The sequence below is a fragment of the Pinus tabuliformis genome, chromosome 5_2, assembly GCF_031772625.1.
Source record: "Pinus tabuliformis cultivar Carrire ecotype Pingquan chromosome 5_2, CPIR1, whole genome shotgun sequence".
NCBI lineage: Eukaryota > Viridiplantae > Streptophyta > Pinopsida > Pinales > Pinaceae > Pinus > Pinus tabuliformis.
Window position 1 is genome coordinate 262,929,590 of NC_142306.1, and position 10,188 is coordinate 262,939,777.

Consider the following 10,188-nt stretch of genomic DNA (forward strand, 5'->3'; position numbering starts at 1 on the left):
GTTTTGTCCTAAAATATTTAGATTGTTCTTTAGGATGTTATATATAGTAAGTTCCTCCTTAATATTTGACATGGAGAAGTGACTTAAGGAGCATAAACGTGACTTCTCACCATTGGAGAAGTTTACCAAGTAATAACCCTTGAGTAGAATCAACCATTTCTCCAAAGCATCTTGGTTATGTTTCCTTTAGGACAATGAAACATCAAAGCTAACTTATTCTTGAAGTTTTTCATACCTCCAAAATGACTACTTTTTCAAGGTGCCTCCATTTCCATTAGGATTGGTTAAAGGATTCTAGTGAATTTATCCGTCATTCTATTTCTTTATGACTCAAGCAACATATTATTATGATCAACTAATCTATTTCCTTTATTTCCATCTACAATGGGAGGCTACTTGTGTTAACAAGGGAAGTCTTCACCATTTTGGTTAATTCAAGCTCCAACTCCTTATGCCTTACTCTTATTAGTGACACACACGGAGAAATGACAAAGAATTGATTGCATTGATACCATAGGTCCAAATTATGTTGAGAAAAAAATGAGTATAATAATATCATGTAAAATTACATAAATATGTTGCGAAGAGAACATAATTACAACTAATTTATACTTTATTAATGAATGTAATAGTGAAAACTTGCAATATGAAAAGCTTGTAAATTAATTAGAATGTTGGTGACATATCGGAGATTCTAACCACACTCATTCCAATTTTTTTTTATCACAAGAGGGTAGAAATACCTTTTGATACAAATTCTAAAACTCTAAGAAGTAAAATGGCAAAGAGGTAAAATACCTAAGATCCAAAACTATGGGTCTAAGAAATGAGAAGCAAAAGGAATGTGGGATTTGAGGAGCCTATTTGATACATCAACTTCTGAGGGCCATAAATTTCACATACAAAATTCATTTGTAATATTTATTGGATCACTACAAATTTTATTTTTTAGATTTAGGAGTTTGGTTCACCTAAAACTAAAGGATCTTAGGTTAAATATATTGCTAAAAATGCATTTGATGTTTAATACCTACAAAATTATTGTAAAAATAGTAAGGTCTAAGATTGTTTGTAAGTTGCTGGTAGATTTGGGTTCCATTTTCCACATGCATCAACAATTGCTTATAGTTTTCTCTATCATAATCTAAGCTGTAGACAATTGTACAATTGAAGTAGACTAGTTATCAACATGAATTTCAATTGGTATTGGAGCATATAGAAGAAATAATTAATGCACTAGTTGATTACCTTAGCTGACTTGTAGTCATTTTACTTCTTATACGATGAGTATGCATGATTATGGAACCATTAGTTATTTAAGGTAGATGTGTAGGTGTAATGTAAGTATGTAAAAAAATTTAAATGTCGATTCAATGAAAGGATAATTAAAAATTAAAAGTGATATGGGGATGATTGTAAACATTTAAATGTTGGCTAGATTAATAAAAAGTTAAATGTAATAAATAAAAGGTTAAAAGTAATAAATAAAAAGTTAAAAGTAATATAAACCCTATTATGGGGATGGGTGTAAAAATTTAAATGTTGGCTCAATTAATAATAAAAATTTAAAGTAATAAAAATAATAAAATCAATTTGTTATATTTTTATTTTTTATTAACTCGTGAATAGGCTTTGTTACAATACCATGGGCCAATACATGACTTATTTATACCACATGTCAAAGAAGAACTTATTTAACAATCAAAATATTTTATAACAATATGACATGATATTTACCCTAGTTTGTTATTAATATTATGAACTTGTGAATAGGATTTGTTACAATACCATGGACAAATACCATGGCTTATCAATACCACATTCCAAAAAATCATAACTTATTTCACAATTAAATTATTTATAACAATATGACAAGATTCTTTACCATAGATATTCACTCACTTTACCATGGATATTCTTAACTTGTGAATATGATTTGTTACAATACCATGGACCAATACCATAGCTTATCCATACCATGCCCAAAAATCATAACTTATTTCACAATAAAAATATTTTATAAATATTTTATTTTAATTTAATTTTATAACACTTTTTTGACTAAATATAAAAGAGATAAAAATATAATTACTTTTGAGATATATCTAAACCCTCTGTCATCGAGACTACTAAAAATATTCTCATAGAAATTAAATCAAGGTTTCAATAAAATTAAAAATGAGAATACTTCTACATATAAAGATGCAAAATTTATTCCCATTGAAATTAAATCAAGGTTTCAATAAAATTAAAAATGAGAATACTTTTATATATAAATATGTGAAATTTATATACTATAAATAATATTATTAAGAACCAACATAGATCCATATTAACTAAGGATCCAAACAATTAGAGCAAGCAAAGTGACTACCAATAATAGAGGAAAAATAATGCATGATTATTTTAGGCTTTTCATTATTGTATTTTCTTTGACATGATTCATCCAAAATATAGGTTCAATATTTTACAACCAATTGAGTTTTTTTATTTAGATACTTTCTTGAACACAATACAATGGCATCAACTTTAAGAGAGAGAGAGGGGAGGGGAGAGGGAGAAGGAGAGAGGGAGGTGAGAGAGAGAGACAAGGGGAGAGAGAGAAGGATAGAGAGATATGGAGTTAGAGGGAGAGAGAGTGGGAGGAAAGAGAAAAGACATAGAGAGATAGAGGTGGAGAGATTGAGGGAGTGTCAAGGGAGAGATGGAAAAGGAGTGATGGAGAGAGGAGCGGAGGGAAGTGAGAGAAGAGGAGAGGAGAGAGATAGGGAGAGAAGTGGGAGAGAAAGAGAGGGAGACACATAGATGGAGGGGAGAGAGAGAATGAGAGAGGGTGGTAGTGACAAATTTGGAGGGAAGAGAGAGGCAAAAGGTTATACGGGGAAAAAGAAGAGGGAGGTGGGAGAGAGTAGGAGAGAGAGGGAGAGAGACAGGACTCAAGAGAGAGGGGGGAGAGAGAGGGAGTTGGAAGGGGAGAGAGATATGGAGAAAAGAAGAAAGACATAGACGGAGAAAGGTGGAGCGAGAGAGGGAATGACAAGGGAGAGATGGAGAGAGAGTGAGGAAGAGAGGAGAGCGGGAGGGAAAAGGTAGAGGAGAGAGAGAGGGAGAGAGAAGGGGAAGAGAGAGAGAGGGAGAGGGAGAGGGAGGGAGATATATATATATATATATATATATATATATATATATATATATATATATATATATATATATATATGGAGAGAGACTGTGTATGTTTATGGTTTGAGATGGAGAAAGGGAATAAGAAAGAGACACATAGATACAAATATATATATATATATATATATATATATATATATATATATATATATATATAGATATAGATATATATATATAGATATATTATAAAAATAACCTAGATCCATCTTAACCTCAGATCAAATATCTCTAGGTGAAAACTTTTCCTCTTGTTTTATACTCAAAAAAGTGGTTTGCACCTCAAGAGATTCGATCCCACTCTTTTGATAGAGCTGAGGTTAAGATAGATCTAGGCTAGTTAATATATCATCTACTCTATATAGGTTAGTTGACTGATGTCAACAGTTGTTTATGGATGATTTACTTCCTTCCCGATGAATTATCTAATTTTGACCCATCACTTCTTCCTAATCTGTCAAGTTGTCGCTTATCGTAAGCTGGCCCTACCTCATTTGCCAATGTTTGCAATGATGGGTATTATATATATTAGTGTTTCCAAAATTGGTTTCAGTTTTACACCTTACATCATTCTTTGTGAAACTGTTCAAAGGAATGATAATTTTTCTAATTTCAACATTGCCCTCACTCATTTGTCGACTTTATTGACTTAAAACTTGAATAGAATTGAAATGTTTGAATACTATATAAATTAATATTGAAACATGCTAATTATATAAAAGTTACTAAATAGTTACGATTTTGGTATAAATTGAAAATGAATGGAATTTTTAGATATTTTTATCACTTTAAAAGTTGTAAGTCAAATAATGATACAAGTGCATCAGAAAATGATGTAGGAATGCTCATTAAAATCATTTGGTTTTTCATCATTATATTATTTTAATAATTACATATTAAATTTTAAAAATAATTTTGTTAAATCAAATTAAATTAAATATTCTAATTAATATAATAACAATAACAATAATAATTTATTTTAATGATATTATTTTAAATAATGAAGTGTAAGTTGGAATTTTTAAGCGTTTTTTTTCTTCCCAATACATTTAAATATAAGTATGAATATGAATATTAATTTATTATATTTTTGTATATAATAAAGTTAATTTGGAGGAAGTGTTTTCATATAAATATTTTGGAATCAATATTCATTACAAGATCAAGTAAAATCATAGTATAGAAAAAATGATAACTATTGGATGAAACGTTTATTATATGTTTGAGAATATTTGCAAATTGCTACTCCTATTATTTTATATAAATAAAGCATATCCAAAATTATTTTATGGCCTATAATCTCAAAATTAAAAGAAATATCATTTATCTTATCCTCACAAAAGAAAGCCTTTACCCCATTGAGAGCACAATCATGAACAAATTAAAAAAACATGGAATACAAGATTTTTATTCAAATCTCCTCAAAGTCCATCCAAAACTACCTTCAATTCAACGGGGGTTGGCATAACGATGTCCAATATTAACTAAATTATGAAGAAATAAAGAAAAACAAAAATCATTCTATGAAATAAGGTTAATATTAAAAAAAATTCTAAATTACAATTTAAGGAGAAAATGTGGATGTTAACCATTATCATTATCATCATCGGTACAAGTCTCTAAGTTCCATCATGGAAAGTTTTGAAGGAAAATTCTAATTCATAAAACTAAAGAAAATCATTTGATTCCCCTGAAGAACTTGAATATTTACCTTAAAAACCTTTATGAATCCACTAATGCCATGAACACCATTTTCAATACCCCTATGGAAGATAATATCTTTTAGTTGAAGGCACTGAGTTTGGGGTTAAGAAGCTCACTAATGGGAAATTGAAGGAATGAAGGCTACCAAGATGAAAATTTTAAAATGGGAGAATTTGTGAAGCAAGGCTTCATTAAGTATTGGACACAAAGCCTGATTGTGGCTATATTCAAGAGTGGAGATAAAAACATTCCATGTAATTATAGAACCGTTATGATTAGCCACATTTTAGCCAAGTTGGATGGGCTTATTTTGGAAAAGAAGATTAACCTTTGGCTTAAAAGACATCGTAAAGAACTAAAGGCCATGTTGGGTTTATAAGATATCATTTAACTGTAGACCATCTTGTATCTTATGATAATTGTAAAAGAATGAAAAAATAATAAAATTAATCTCTTCTATTGTTTTTTTTACTTTAGAATAACTTTTGACACCAATTTTGGAATAAAGCTATGGAAGACGCTAGAAGAGATAATGGTTTCTCTCGAGTTGAGGGTTGTTATGTCAAGGTTGCATGATAATGTTATTTCTAAGCTTAGAACTATTGAGTGTTGATAAGAAGAAATTAAATGTAATAGTGGAGTCAAGCAAGGGCATCGCTTATCCCCTACGCATTTTGGCATATACATTGATAAGATACAAGAGTGTTTGGGAGATGAAGGATGTGTTGGATCCACACTCACTGGTACAGTCACAACACTTCTCCTTTATGCTAAAGATATTGTTCCTTTGGAAATGAACCATTATGGTTTTAGGAATCAACTCAAAATCATCTAAGTTTTGTGCTCCAATGAGGGTATGATTTTTAAAACCAACAAAACTAAAGTCATGATAATTAATTCCAAAACAATCAGCTACGATACCTTCTTTGATGAAAAATCCTCCTTGGAGGAAGTTTCTTCGTACAAATATTTAGGAATTAACATCCATTAGCTCACTTGGAATTATAGTATTGAGAAAATGATAACTAAAGGTTGAAAATATTACTATGGGCTTGAAAACAATTGTAAGTAAGAAAATATTTGGCTATAAGATAAAAACAATTACTCCTCTTTGAGGTTTTCTTCACTCATTTTATTTTATATTGATGTAAGATTTGGTATTGTAGTATATCTAGAGATTTTTGGAGGAATATTGAACAAATCCAAAAATAATTTATAACCTCCAACTTTTAGGTTAAGGAAATACTCCCTACCCTATCCTTTTGATTGAAGCAAGCCTTCCCACCATTAAAATCATGACTATGACTAGGTACCTTATGTAGAAGAAGTTATGCAACATGGATGCGAAGAGGTTTCCTACAATTGCTTCTAGATCTAACGAAAACCCCCCACCTTCGGCTCAAGTGATGGTGGGATAAGGATGCCTAGTGATGCTTGAACCACTCGGGAATAAAGGAGATCATCTTGCAGAATCCGGACAATATTACAAATATTATTACTTCAAAATTTGTGGAAAAATTGTGGGGCAATAAAGAGTTAGAGGGCAAAAAGAAATTGCAGTAATATAATGGAGTGACTAATCGTAATCTCGAAAACCAAAATTTTCTTTCTATATTGACTAGCATTAAAAATAAAATGAACATTGCTAAGATAAGAACTAATTCTCATGAGCTTCATAGTGGAAGTGGACATTGGGCAATTCCTAAAATGCCATGTGATGAAAGAGTTTGTCACCCACGTGATCCTAGGAGTGTTGAAGTTGGAAAACATATTCTCTTAGATTGTCCATCATGTACTCACATTCAATCTAATTTTCAAAATATTTGTCACACTAGCAAAATTTTGATCTTTTAAGTTATAAAAATTATGGTGATCTTGGAATGCTTCTCTTAATTCCTTTTTATGATATAAATATTTTTTTTTAATTAATATCTTGCATTCTTGAAGTTGTAGATCACATATGTCCTAGTGAACGTTTTTATTTTGTTTAGAGGAATCGACAACTAAGTTAGACTCGTACTCGCATTACAAGGGACTGATTCTGACCATTACCATTATAACTTCTAAGTGAACCCATCTACGCCCCTACCCACGACCTCAATGATACAATAGGGGGAAATTGAACCTCAACCTGCAAAATTTACAAAGATTTCATACCATGAAGATCAGTGATTGAATTACCCCCTAAAAAATAATAGACATTAATAATCATCATGATATATTTACTTTAAAATAATTATATAAATAAAATTAACGTATGAATATATATATCTATATATATATATATATATATATATATATATATATATAATTACTTAAAATAATTATAAAACAAAATAATATACCGGTTAACATCTATTATATAGAAAACAAAATAATATATCAGTTAACATTTATTATAAAAAAAGCCCCAAGAGTTAGCTCAATTAGTCAAGTCGGGGCCTCGCCATTTGGGAGGTTGCAGGGTCAATTCTCGAAAGCTCTTGGGATCAGGTCTTGTTATAGGCTGAGGGGCTGAAGATTTTTCCCGTAGACGTAGCACCACCCGCTGACCGAAAATGTCCATAAACCATACCCAAACAAAAACAAACAAAAAACAAAAAACATTCATTATAAAAAAAAACAAAATAATTTTCCAATTCACATTTACTATAAAAAAACATAGAAAAGTAGTTTAATTGTGATTCTTCTAATAATAAAGTTCTATATTCATTAAAATTTTAGGTTCAAACTTTGTCCTCAACAAACAAGAAAAACATAATTAAATTAAAAAAAATAACAATATAAATTAAAATATAAAATGAAGATTATATTTCATATTATTATTATTTTAATATTTCAAATTGTGTACTTATACTTTAAGTTTATAAAAATTTATTATATTTATTTCTATAAATTAAACCATTTTATAATTATAAGACACGAAAACTTATCATTTATTTGTAAGGAATTTTTTCCCTAAAATAAATTTGTTAAATAATAACGTATTTTGGAACGTAATTTTTTTTTAAATTAATTATTTTTTTTCCTAATATTTTTAATATTAATTATTTATATATTTATAAAAAAATTTAAATATAAAATTTTAAAATAAATTTCTTAAATAATATTAAATAATAATTTTAAAATTAAAAAAAAAAAATATTGATAATAAAAAACATAAGAGAAATATTTAATTTAATTTTAAAATTTAATATAAATATTAATAAATAAAATTTAAAATTTATCTGGCCCAAAAAGTCACATGCCAAAGGTGACGATTGAAAATTATAAGAATGTGAGACTATTATGTACTATGTAATATTCAAAATATATATAATAATTAGTACATAATATTAAAAATATATATACAATAATTATTATTATATTTATATTTGGGAGAATATTATTTTAAGATGTCAAAATAAATAGTTTTTTCATAATTTGGAAAACGGAAATTTAAAATTATAAAATTTATATATATATATAATGCATTATATTATTGGTTATTTATAGAGTGTACAATCATGTAAATTTGTTTACTGATTTTTTTTTGGATTAAACATGTTTAAAAATAGAAGAATTTGTCTAAATTAAAACTAGAATAGCTATTTGCTCAAGATTGAGAATCTAGATGGTCCTCTTCAAAGTTTTGTAGCAAAATTTTAATACAAAAAATAGAGTTAATATGCAAAAAAGAAACCTGAGGAAACTAAGGAAATATTTCTTGGTTCTTGAGGACGCTCATGTACATGCTGGATGTTAGTTGAAGGGGTTCTTCTAGCCTTTCTGTAGCCATGTTAGTCTTTCCCATTCAACTTTTGTTCCTCCAAGGTAAGTGGTTGCAACCTCTTGCAGTGTGTCTTCCCTTGGCATGTCCACAACTATTGCCTTACTGCTAGTTGCTCGCTCCTTCCGATCATTGTTTAATAATCGTGATTTTTATGTGGTCCTCTCCTCTCCTTATTAGTTGTGACTTCTTAGGACTTGGAGGTTAAGCACCATGAACAACCAAGTCCAGGGGACACAGAGAGGGAGAGCCCAAGTTGTTTGAAGAAGTGGAAGTTGTACGAGGCGAGGGAGGTGGGGAAAACTAGATTCCTAGTGCTCCAACCTAGAAACGTGGATAATACCTTGCCTGGGCAAGGTGGAAGTCGAAGTCAATGATGATGTTCTCTGCCACCCTCAGAATGTATTCCTAGTCTCTCAAATGCCTTCCAAGAAGATTTCACAATGCCCAATGACCATTGCTTCTATTCCCAATTTCTTCTGATTCCATCTCAACAACCATTAGTTTAATACAAAGCCTAAGGTCATCGCCAAATCTAATAGTTCTTGGTCTATGCCATGGAGGCTGACGCTGACAACCTCTTTGTCTGCCTCTTTGCTTGGGTTGGCTATATTCATGGACCATGGCCACTAAACGTAATTTCCCTTCACATCACAACTCAACTTCGCAACTCTCTCAACGCTACAAATGGCTGATTGAAGAGCCCCCAACAAAGTTAACCCTCGTACCTCTTTCTAATGAAACATTAATTTTAAATGCTTTGTCCTCCAAACACCCCACATTGAGTAGGGAATATGGCGAGTGAGATAAATTACCATCCTCCCACCACTAATACTATAAAGCGACCTGTCATATATACATTACTTCTAATCTCAACTTATACATTTAGATCTATGATGAAATGTTTTTATAAGATTATTAACATAATTATTTAAAAATTAAATTAATATAAATTCATCTTGAATTCAAAACCATAGTTACCAAATTTGGGCATATTGTTTAAAAAAATCTGAAAATTCACTGATTCGGTTCGGTACGATTAAGAATTTGGCCAAATCAAATTCGGTACGGTGCATGAAGTATTTTTTTTCCAGCGAGAGGGAAATCAACTGATGGTAAGAAATTTGTTCCGGGAGCTCGAAGACCAGTCTTCACTTCCCTATTGGACGTATTGCCAGGTTTCTCAAAGCAGGAAAGTATGTTGAGCGTGTGGAAGGAGGAGCTCCAGTTTCACTGGCTACTATTCTTGAATATCTTGCCGTTGAGGTGTTCAAGTTGTCTGGAAATGCTACAAGAGATAATAAGAAGATGAGGATTGTTCCACACCACATTCTGTTGGCAGCGAGAAATGATGAAGAGCTGAGCAAGCTTCTAAGCATGGCGACCATAGCCAATGGTGGTGTGTTGTTGAATATTCACAATGTTCTGCTACCCAAAAAGACCGATAATGGTAAGGCAGGGGCCTGTGAGCTCGAGGCTTCAGTTTGAAATGCACAAATATAATTTTATGGCGTTTTTAGGGAGTCTTTGATAGGGAA

At 30.5% G+C, this 10,188-nt stretch overlaps 1 pseudogene; it reads left to right on the plus strand.

The window, feature by feature from the left end:
* LOC149158514 (protein H2A.7 pseudogene) overlaps positions 1-10,138 on the plus strand; it is a 28,559-nt pseudogene extending 18,421 nt beyond the window's left edge.
* The last annotated feature ends 50 nt before the right edge of the window (positions 10,139-10,188 follow it).